Consider the following 11,563-nt stretch of genomic DNA (forward strand, 5'->3'; position numbering starts at 1 on the left):
TGAGAAATGGCGGAGACACTGCCTGCTTTACAGGAAAACTGCCAATCTCTGGAGTGGCACCTGCTCAGAAACAAAGACAGGTAAACAGTGGAGCAGCACGGCAGGTTCCACTGAGGAGGGAGAAGCTGTGGAGGGAGGGCAGCAGAGAGTAAGGGGGAGGGACCCATTAGGTGTGCTTGTTCACATTTTCAGACTAAGTCCACAGTTTTTACAAAATTCCTTACTGCAGCTTTTATCATCCCCATGTGTGTTCACTTTATAGTTCATAAATCTAAAGAGGACGAGTTCTCAACTCTGTGTCAATATGCACCTTGCTATTTTCTTTTAAAGGACACATTTAATGGTTCAACAACGTCTCCACCCTATGGAAATCGCTACTATGAGTTAGAAATTATGCAAAGTAAATTATGCAAAGTTCCACAACTGGCTGATTAGGTCTTTCTGGCGAATTGTATAAATTTGAATCCTGCTAGATGTGGCTGGAAAAAAGTTTGTCAACAACAAAGAAACTTGCTTACATCTGCTGGATGTATCAAAAGGAAAGAAGTCTGTTTTGGACCTCTGCACTGATTTAATTACATATTCAAATGGATCCCAATGAGCTGTTCCAGTTACCCAGACTTGAACTGTAATTCACTGCCAGTTACAAACCAGAAACTTATTACAGGTTTAATTGTAAATTCAGGCCTCCAACATCGCAATGTAAAGTCATTTTTTTTCTAACCCAGTGTTTTTACTTGCCTTTAGGGGCCGTTTAGGCAATGCATCACTATGCCAAAGTCAATTCTCACAAATAATGAATCTCATGTTACCTCCACAATTTAGATAAACAGCCAAGGACAGCACTGATCCTTTGCAGGATGTATATTGCAGTGTGCCTCTGTCATTGATGCCTCGGTAAGAGTTCATTGAATGCCACTGATTTGTGTCCAAAAGCATTAGGAAGAGGACCCGCTTCTCCTGGACCTGACATTCTATTCACCTCAGCACACTATTGCCTGAATCATTACAGGGTAATGAGAGTGGAAGATGAAATCCCTCAGGCCTGTTTGGGTCCGTTATTATCATCCTTCAGCTGGATTTCATTATACTGTGCCAATAATGAGTTCCTCTCCTATGATTATTTTGCATTTTCGTCCTGTTTAGTCTGCGTTCCTGCACAGTCATCCACCTTGAGAGTTCCAAATAGGACAAAGTAGACAATTTTAAAGTATTTTTATACAGTGTTTGTTTAAGATCTGTTGTGTTTTTGTCACGTGATCAAATATGCCCCCCCAGAAGCTAATTCCGGTCGTACAACATAATTAATACAGGCTTGTTATGACAATTGTGTTTATTTTATACTGTGTCCAGAGAACAAGGACCTGGGCTAGCAAATACGGATTGTGACCAATTTAGTTTTGAGAATCCATAAATGAGACAAGAATAGTGGTGAAGAGAAGAAGAAACAAAGAAGAGGACTTATTGTAAAAATTCTAATATTTAATACATCCATTCACCAGACGCTTTGTTAGGCACACTTGCCCAATTTCTTCCTTACACAAATAGCAAGTCAGGCAAAGACATGGCAGCAGCTCACTGCAGTCAGAAAACTAGCTGACTTTGAGATGACTTGCTTGAGTTCAAACCAAGAATCTCAATTTGGAAGGAAGGGCTTAAAATTACTTTGAATTTGGCATAGATGTTGGTGCCAGATGGGCCGGTCCAAGTATTCCAGAAACAGGGATTTTTACCAACCATCTTCTGGGTTTATAAAGAATAATCCAAAAAAAAGGGAAAATGTCTGACAACTGGTTCAAGAGGATAGAAAAGCTCAAATTACCCCTGTTTGCAATCAAGGCGTGCAGAATACCATCTCTGAATCCACAACATGAAGCAGATGGGCCACATCAGCAGAAGACTACACCAGGTGAAGCTGAGGCTACAAGTCGCACAGGCTCACCAAAATTGGACCTCTGCACTGATTGGAAAATAGCTGCCTGGTGAGATGGGTCTTGATTTCTGCTGCAACATTCTGATGCTAGGGTCAGAGTATGTCTTAAACAACATGAAAGCAGGGATCCATCTTGCCTTAAGTCAATCGTTCAGATTGCTGCTGTGGGTGTAATGGTGTTGCGGATGTATTCTTGGCACATTTTGGGCCACTAAAGACCAATTGAGCATTGTTAAACATCACATCCTACCTGAGTATTGTTCCTCACATGGAAAGTTTCCTACACGTTGTTGAACCTTTACCACCAGCGATTACAACAGATCTGATGCTCAACCTGGAACTAGCAAGGTGTGCCTCTTAAAGCAGGCGGTGAATGTAAGTTCGGAGCGTTATCACAAAGCACCATATATCAACATATTTTGTAATGGCTAAAAACATTATAATAGTGTTAAGACAACCCAGAAATTTAGAATCCAACCAAAGCTAAACATCCTGCAGCTTTTGAACACAACACTCACCTAATACAGATCAGATACCATTACATTAAATTCATCCAGTCAATTCCTATGAATGTGACGTCTACGACAACAAGCAATAATGGCCTGATAGAGGCCTGAGTGGTAACTTTATGCAGATGATACTCAATTGTACTCTTGATTTGTCTGTGGAGATGCAATATTTTAAATATTACATTGGTTTTAGAAACGTTACTGAGGATTTTGTGTTCATTGTCTGTTTTTGTAAGCAGATAAGTCAGTTTAAACCACCATCCTTACTATAATTAACTTGGCTAACATGGTTATTTCTTGGTGTAACTATAGCTTGCATCATCTTAAAAAAATACTATTTATTTATGTAAACAGGTTCACTATTACTGTAGACCTATTTAAAAGAGGACATATTGAAATAATTGTTGTTTTAATATGACAGAATGCATACTATGATCTGGTTTGAAGTGACCAAACTTAAGAATTAAAGCAGAAGGAAATCAGCTGACATGGCAAAAGACGTATGGCTTCTTTTTCTACACTGCATTACCACACCGAGTCTGTACAAAAGCTGTTTGCGGTCTGCATCAATTCTTATTCTGTTTATATTTAATTTGTTTATCTGGTGTTTGCACCTCACTCCAGTTTAGAAAGCTGGCTCATCACACAGATGGCTTTCGGATTTTGCATGCTGCCCAAAAATCTGCAAAGGTTTTGTTGGGTTTCTGTTTTTGCAACTTTGCAAACATATTTTGTGTTATGTAAATGTTACCGACACTCAGCTGCTCAACCCTATCAGTACACACACAAAGCTTTGGTAAAGATAACATCTGTGCCATGCACACTTTTGCACACATGGATGCATGCAACAGCATTCACAGAGGCATCTGCATTTCCGAAGCAGTTTGCTTCGTTACAAGATTTCAATTATTTTTCTTAAAACTTCATTAAGTCCAACTATTATGACTTATAAAAGTATGAATATAGCCTTTTTAATTCCTTTTAAATGTCATTTTTCATATTGACTAATAACCGGGTCATATATGTAAGTATATGAGCTTTTTGTAGTTATTCAAAATCAAACTTGCTTACTTATATCCTCCAGGACGTGCTTGCTTTCTTTGCTCTTTGTTGTATCTCTCCTCAAATGAGATCTCACCAGCTCTCAGTGAAAATATTGATTCACCTATTATAAATCCAATAGTAAAACCAATCAATATTTTAGTTCTACAGACAAAATGCTTGGTGAGGTAAAGTGCATGACCTCTGTCCAAAAAACATATAATTGTAGACAGCTTTGTCTGTTGAAAAAAAGTAATTAGCAGTATATTTTTGTATTGGGAACCAAATTTCCATTCTTATTTTTAATGTGTCAATCCTACAAAGGGATTTCTTTTTGTTTTGTTATTTTTAAATTAAGTTGAATTCCCCTTTAGGTTATTACTTATCGGTTTTCATGTTTTAAAGAAAAGCACAAAGGCTTTCATTCATTTTACTAATAGATGCAACATTTCCATTCAGAGCATGTTATGGTGAATGCCTCTGTTTTTTGAAAGTCAAGATGTTATTGCTTATCTTTCACTGCCAGAATTTAATATCTGCTTTTCTGTATATGAAACCAGTATGTCACTGGTTACAATAGCACCCATCATGGTGAAATACTGCATTTATTACATTTCAAGGTTTAAATAGTCGCATACAAAAATGTGATGTTTGTCCATCTTCTCATTTTACACCGTTTACGGTATCTGGGCCTCATCCATCTCCTGGGAAATATCAATAATTCACAAGAAACCTATTCTCCCTACCTGACAGCAACCCTTGTATCGACTGCACTTTCTTCTGCCTCTCTGGTTACACATTAGCCTTAACATGCTACTGTACATAAATCCATGTTTGGGCAGAAGTGAGTTTAGCAGAGTCATCTCACTTGTAATATCCAAACCAGTGAAATACACAGAGATCTTAAAAGTGGGATTCAGCTGAGAAGTTATTAGGAGTCATTATCTTGCCTGCCGTAGACCACTTCCTATTCCTGTAATATACAGTTGAAACCAGAATTTTATATACAGTATTTATGAAGACATAAGCTTTATTCTCACCGTCAGACAAGTAAACTAAATAACCTTTCCTATTTAATGCCTGTTAGAATTACCAAATTTAGATATATATTTGTTAAATGCCACAATAATGAGAGAAGGATCATATTTGAGAATAATATATTACCTTCTTCATATTCAGAAGTTTACATACGCTAAGATCACTATGCCTTTAAACAATTTGGGATCGCCCAGATGATTATGCCATGTCTTTGGAAGATTCTGATAGGTTTATTGACAACATTTGAGTTGATCTGAGAAACACGTGGATGTTTTAAAGGCATATCTAAAACTCTCTGCCTCTTTGTGTGGGAATGTAAAAAAAAAAGTCACGATATCAGGAAGAGAATTGTGGACTTGCACAAGTCTGGTTCATCCTTGGGTGCAATTTCTAAATGCCTAAAGGTGCCAAGTTAATCTGTTCAACCAATATGCAATGGGACTGTCCAGGTATCATATCACTCAGGAGGGAGGTGGGTTTTGTGTCCCAGAGATGAACGTGCTTTGGTCCGAAATGTGCATACCAACCCAAGAAGAAAAGCAACATATCTTGTGAAGATGCTGGCTGAAGGTTATAAGAGTGGGACATTATCCACAGTGAACCACATACTCTACCGACAAGGGCTGAAAGACTACTCTGCCAGGAAGAAGCCGTCAATCCAAAAGAAATGCATAAAATCCAGATTATAGTTTGCAAATGCAGACAGGGACAAGGAAATACATTCAGTACCATTCAAATTAAGGACAGAGGAACTCAGTGTTGTGATCTTGTTTGCCACACAAATGATTCAAATTTAATGACGTATTTTTCTGTCTTGTTTAAGCTTGCAAATCCTGCCATTTGCTGGTCATTCGAACCTTACGTCATCACAGCATCAGTCTCTCAACCCAAGCCTGGCTAGTCCCAGTAGAAGCCAACCGAAGCAGGGCTGTGACTACCTCGCTTGTTAAGTCATGTTTATAAAAGAGGAGGACTGACTTCAACTCCCCTCAATGCATCGGTCCATTCACAAAACATGTTGAGATGACAAAAAGTTTGGAACTTTTTTTGGTGGTATGCCTAATGTCATTGTCCATTTGAATGATGCAAGCTTTAACTTTCTAGCTGACCTCTGAAGATGTTGAATTTTGCATTCTGTTCCTTCTTCATGATTTAAATTGTTTTGTGAAGTGCACCAGTCCCTCCTGCAGCAAAACAACCACACAGCATGATGCTGCTATCCTCGCACTTCAGAGATGGGATGGTGTTCTCCAGCTTGTAATGTTCCACCTTGTGCCCCAAAACTGATCCTGTGATAGGCTGGTGACTTGTCAAAAATGAAGGCCTCATCCATGAATCATGTAATTTGGCTTTTTATGTTGCATTTGAAGTAATGGCTTCTTCCTCTCTGATTGGACAAACCTCCCATGGTGGTCCAGGGCTTGCTAAAGTCTAGGAAGTAACATTTTCTGACTACCTTCAATTGGTATTATCTTCTTTGTTCTGCAAACCAATAAAATATATATATATATATATATATATTGTGAAAATGATGCAAAGTCCAAACTGAAGACTCATCTCAATATTCTCAATTGAAGTTCATACATTTGAGGGATACTTAATAAAGTCAGGTTGACAACTCAAGATTTCAGCTTTACAGCTGAAACTGACTGCCTTCAAACTTAAACAAAAATTATGGACTTGAGAAACTTGCAGCATAGTTTTTGCTGCTCAGTTTGACCTAAAATGAGTAAAGAAGATTTCACCTGTTTGCTATATTTCTTTTTACTTCTCCTCCTATAAACGCACTTTTGATTTGTTTATTTCATAGGGTCGATGATGTGAAAAGGGTAACCTAGTGTCGGTTTAAGTCACTGAAGCATCACTGCATGTGTGTGTTGGATGGCTGTTAATCAAGGCATCTCTACCTGTCAGTCAGAATAAAGGTCAGAGGAGCTCACACTGACTTTCCTGATGTGCATAAAAACACACCTGCCAACACTGCATCACCTGTCTCTGATTCCCCACTGCGCTGCCTCCTGCTTCCTCTCCCCTGCCGTCGGGAGAGCTCTGGCCCAGTTTTCTCCCTCCAGGTCTGTCTGTACACTCTGCTCCCCTGCTAGTGCTGCTGAGTGCAGGGCTCTCTTGACACCACAGCGTAGAAGATAGGCTGGGAGTGCCCAGAAGCCTGGCAGGAGAATCAAAGTCCCCTCAGTGAGAGTGATTGTAGCAGCTATCGTGGAGCGGCTTCCAGCTCTGGCGTATCTGGCAGATATCAGCTAGAGCTTGTATAGTATTCACTTGCTGGTGTTCCCTCTGCTGGAATAAAGAGTTTCCTGAAAGCCCCACGCACGGCTCTCTGCTGTGAGACAGAACCACTGCTGTTGAGGCAGACAACGATGCCTTCACATGCAGTGCTGTTAAAAACTATTTGCCCTGTTACGGAATTGTTTCGGTTTTTCTGAATTTTTTTTTATGCATTACATGTTTCAGATCATCACACAGACATTAATGAGACCAAGATAACTCGGGGGGAATAACAAGTGCCATTTTCAAAGTAGTGAACCCTGTCCAAACCAGACGGGGCCATTGTGAAAAGGTAATTGTCCCGTACACCAAACAAATTCTTGTGCTACATTTGGTGGCAACAAATGCCATTGTGCAACAACTGGCAATGACTCTTTAACCACCCCATAAAAAGGGATTTTGACCCACTCTTACGAAAAATTCTTGTTTTGATTTTCTCAGTCATTCGGAGGTGCACTCGCTGGTGTGCGTTGGATCATTGTCCTGCTGAATCCCCATCAGGATTTTCTGGCAGAGGGGCAGAATTCATCAGTTACGGCACGTCGCCCAGGTCCTGCAGCAGTATAACACCCTAAACACGCTACTGCCACCATTGTTGACTTTCACAAAGATACTCTTCTTTATAAAACATTAGGAAAACTTTACTCCAGATGGGACCGGACAAACAGGTGCTGAAAGGATCCACTTTTGTCCCGTCTGTCCACAGAATATTTATCTTAAAGATCTTGGGCATTTAGGGTGCCGCAAGCCATGTATGGAGGCTACAGTCTTTCTACCTCCACCCTATTTCTTGTCAGTGCAATTTCAAATAAAAGCCACACATAGTGTTTTTTGGCTTTGAAACTTCCACGGATGTCCAGTCACTTTCTTATTGAACTCTGAGGCATGTGACACCTGCAGTGCTTTGTATATTTCTTCTTTCATGAGCATCCTGGAGCAGTTGTTGATGCACTTTTGGAGTAATTTCCACATGCTGAGAAGTGTCACCGCTGCCCCATGTTTTGTCTATTTGTCAATAACAGCACTCACTCATTTTCTCAAAGCTTTAGACATGGCTTTCTTGCCGTTTTCACACTGCTAGGTGCCTATGACTTTGCTTCTCATCCGTTCTGGAGTTTCTTAAGGTCACGGTGTGATGTGTTGCTTCATAGATCTTTTTGCTGGTTCTACGGGTATGGTGGTGATCAGGCCCCTGTGTGGCTAATTGGGGTTAAGCACGATCAATGAATGATTCAATCTGGCTGTTGTATTTACTCAGGTTAACTTTGTCAGAAGAAATTAGTTTGATGTTCGAAAACATTTAGGTGTTACAAAAGAGCCAAAACAGAAGACATTTGTGACGGGACGAAAAACTAAAATAAATCAGAGTAAAGCTGTTTTACACTTCTTTGTATTTTGAACAGTAACCGACATAGTAATTGTTTCTACCATGTCTTATTTCTGTTTGTGCTCCTGGTTGGCTAGAGATTATCGCAGCAAGCTTTGAGTGTGAGATGGGGAGACACCATCAAGAGGTCCTTACTTTATCACCAACGCAGCCACTCACACTTGACTCGCAGCTAGCATCATGCCCGCAAGGCAAGCACAGTAATGGTAAACAGAAACAATACAGCCTGGCAACCTCCCAAAAGTGCAAAAGAAATGTGCCAGAGCCTCTGTCCAAGACAGGTTACAGGTCAAAAATGTTCGCTATTCAAGGAGTGTCAGATAACAGTTGCAATGTAGCCAAGAGCACCAGAAATAGGATGTTCCTTTATGTCTGAGAGCATCAACAGCAGAATCTAGTCCTTCAACTGCAATAACTAAAATGACTGCAGATCCATTTATGTATTTTTTGCAACTAAAATCAAGCAAAAAAAAAAGAAATAAATAAAAATCTGAGTCTCCTTTACTCAAGATAGTTTGGCATAATCATCCAAACATAGATCAAGTTCTGGGCAAAAAGTTCAGCATTTACAGACCAATACAGATAAATATGTTGGCAACAAACTTGGACCTTTGCTCGCCATAGATGTTGGCAAAATAAATATGCACCCTTACCCAATCAATAGCCAAAGGTTAGAAGAAATGGCCTCTGCTGTAAAAGAAATGACCATCATATTTACACCCCACGGAAAAAGTAAGTCCATCGATTACCAATTAGAGGTTCCAAGAAACTCTAGGTCAAGTATAAATTATAAAATGGTACATTTATTTTTAATGGCATTGTTGGGTTCACCAATAATGTTTTTTGTCAAGATCAATGTCCTAATGGGGAGTAACTTAATAAATAAGCGTATTGAAATTAAATAATTATTTTTTTCTTTGCTTTACATTTCAATGAGAAATTAAGCGACTGCAAAAAACAAAAAAATTGCTTTTTTTTAAGACCTCTTTACAAGAAATGTCAATACTTGTGGCAGACGCTGTGTACCGCTATTCTACTAGCATATTTCAATTTCAAGGCCTTGAACAGAGGCTTTTTTCTCTACAAAGTTATGTTTTTAGTCAGATCAAAACCTCAAAAGGTCAATAGGCATTAAAAAAAGATTCTAATGGAGTCCTGTTGTGTGCAAGTCTCATAAACAATGTTATTCAATACCCTAAACAAGAAGTCTTCAACATGCCGCTTACAGGATTTACTCACAACCCGGTAGATATGGAATGGGGTCCTTGAACAGCCTCTCAATTCATCAAGGGGGTCCCAGACTGAAAAAGGTTGAGGACCCCTGAATCAGTCAATATAATTAAAAGGAAACTCAGTCACACATTTAAGTTGAGAATGTTTACTTATATTCTTAAAATATTGTTGATGAAAGCTTCCGTAGGTTGGAGCGTTTACTCCTCTGACGTCTTATGGCTCATCAAGCTAAATTCTGTTGCTCCAATTTCTTCAGGGATCTTCTCCAATGACCTGTGAGCTCGTCTCCGTCGATCGGCTGCAGTTCAAACCAAATAGGACCGACTATCACAACGAGCAGATGAGCTGCTTTCACACAAGAACTATTCCTTCACACCAATCTGCTACTCCTTCAGCTGGAGCATGCTTTCCAGCTGCCTGACAGCCACCAGTTAACTCCTCATCCTGTGTGAGCTACGTGTTCGCATCCATCCGGAAGCACGGTTGCGTGCTGAAGTCATGGCACGGCCGGGACCTTGAGAGCTCGGACCTTCAGAGTTAGCAAAGAGGCATGCAGAGCAGAGGGAGACCTTGGCTTGGTATAGTGTAGAAAAACAATCGGGTCATTTAGGTAGTAAAGGGAAGTAAATGAAACAGAGGATAAAAAAAGCATTGTATTAAAATATTTCTTTTCAGCTGGCAAGATATATCAGATTAACAGCACACTTTTAAGGGAGGTAAATGTTCCTATAACTAATAATATCTAAAGTGTTCAGTTTAATATTGTGAAATGAAGCATCTAAACCGATACAGAACCTATTCATACACTATTCATACACCTTGGACCCCATTTTGTCGCGCTACAACATTGGAAATGTCTTGTATTGTCAAGTGGGAGGAAAAGCCTTTGTATTCACCAAGTTTCCCCATAATGACGGTGTTAGCTTCCTGCCACACAGCACTACACCGTCTGCGTGCAGCCGATCTGATCAGGGGGAACAAGGCTGAATACAAGGCACAATTTTTAGATTTTTATTTAGAAACAATACTGAAATTCTGTCACATAAAATCCTGATAAAATACATTCAAGGTTGTGGCTATAAGGTAACAAAACTGAGCCTGGTTCTGCTAGAGGTTTTCCTCTCCACTGTCTCCATTGTCGCTTCATGCTTGCTCAGTATGAGGGATTGCTGCATGGACAATGCAGACGACTCTCCCTGTGGCTCTATGCTCCTTCAAGAGGAGTGAATGCTGCATGTCAACACTTGATCCAATCTACTGGGTTTCCTTAGATGGGAAACTTTTTGACCAATCTGCATGATCTTGATGAATTTGACTTTGGAAAGTGCCTTGAGATGACAAGTATCATGAATTGGCGCTATATAAATAACATTTTATTATATCTGTTTTGAACAAAAAAAAAAAAAAAAAAGCCCAGCATCTGCTGTTGGACTTCTCTGGTGCCATTGAGGCTCAGACTCCCGTACAAACATCTTTTTACATATAGAAAAAAAAAATAGTTCAACATCAAAAATGAACTTTAAATACGAATCTTTATTCCACTGGAACCAAAAGTAGTTAAGTGCTTTATTTGATTAAATTTTGGCAGACGAGTCCTCCTGAAAAGCAGCGCGAGCTTAAAAAAATGCACTTAATGGCACATATCACTTCTAGCTCATACCAGCAGGTGAGGCGACAGATAATTGGAACAGAATAATAAAACAACTGATCAAAGTATAATCCCATGTGCATCATAAAATATGAAGAGCCTCTCTGCGAGCACGTCGCCATGCACATCAGACAAAAAGGAAAAAAAAAAAAAACAACTATAGTTTAATCAGAACACTCCACCATTATTTCCATATCATTACATTGCTGCTTTGTTTGGCGTCGCGGCAGCCTTCGCCTTGGAACGGCGGCAGCACCTTTTTGTCTGAAAGTGTTGTAACGCTGATGATCAGATAAGCACCTTTCCAACTAGATGTGTTTCTGACCCAGAAAAATAAGATCCGAGTTGATTAGCAAACCCATTGTGGAGCTTCAGAAAGGGACACCTTCGTCTCACAGCGGTATTTAAATATATGTAGATGTCTCATTCATCCCGTTTGAGGACACAATGGATTTCTGCCTCCTTTGATTAGAATAAAAAGAAGGGGA

Source organism: Fundulus heteroclitus, chromosome 9 (genome assembly GCF_011125445.2).
Source record: "Fundulus heteroclitus isolate FHET01 chromosome 9, MU-UCD_Fhet_4.1, whole genome shotgun sequence".
Taxonomy (NCBI): domain Eukaryota; kingdom Metazoa; phylum Chordata; class Actinopteri; order Cyprinodontiformes; family Fundulidae; genus Fundulus; species Fundulus heteroclitus.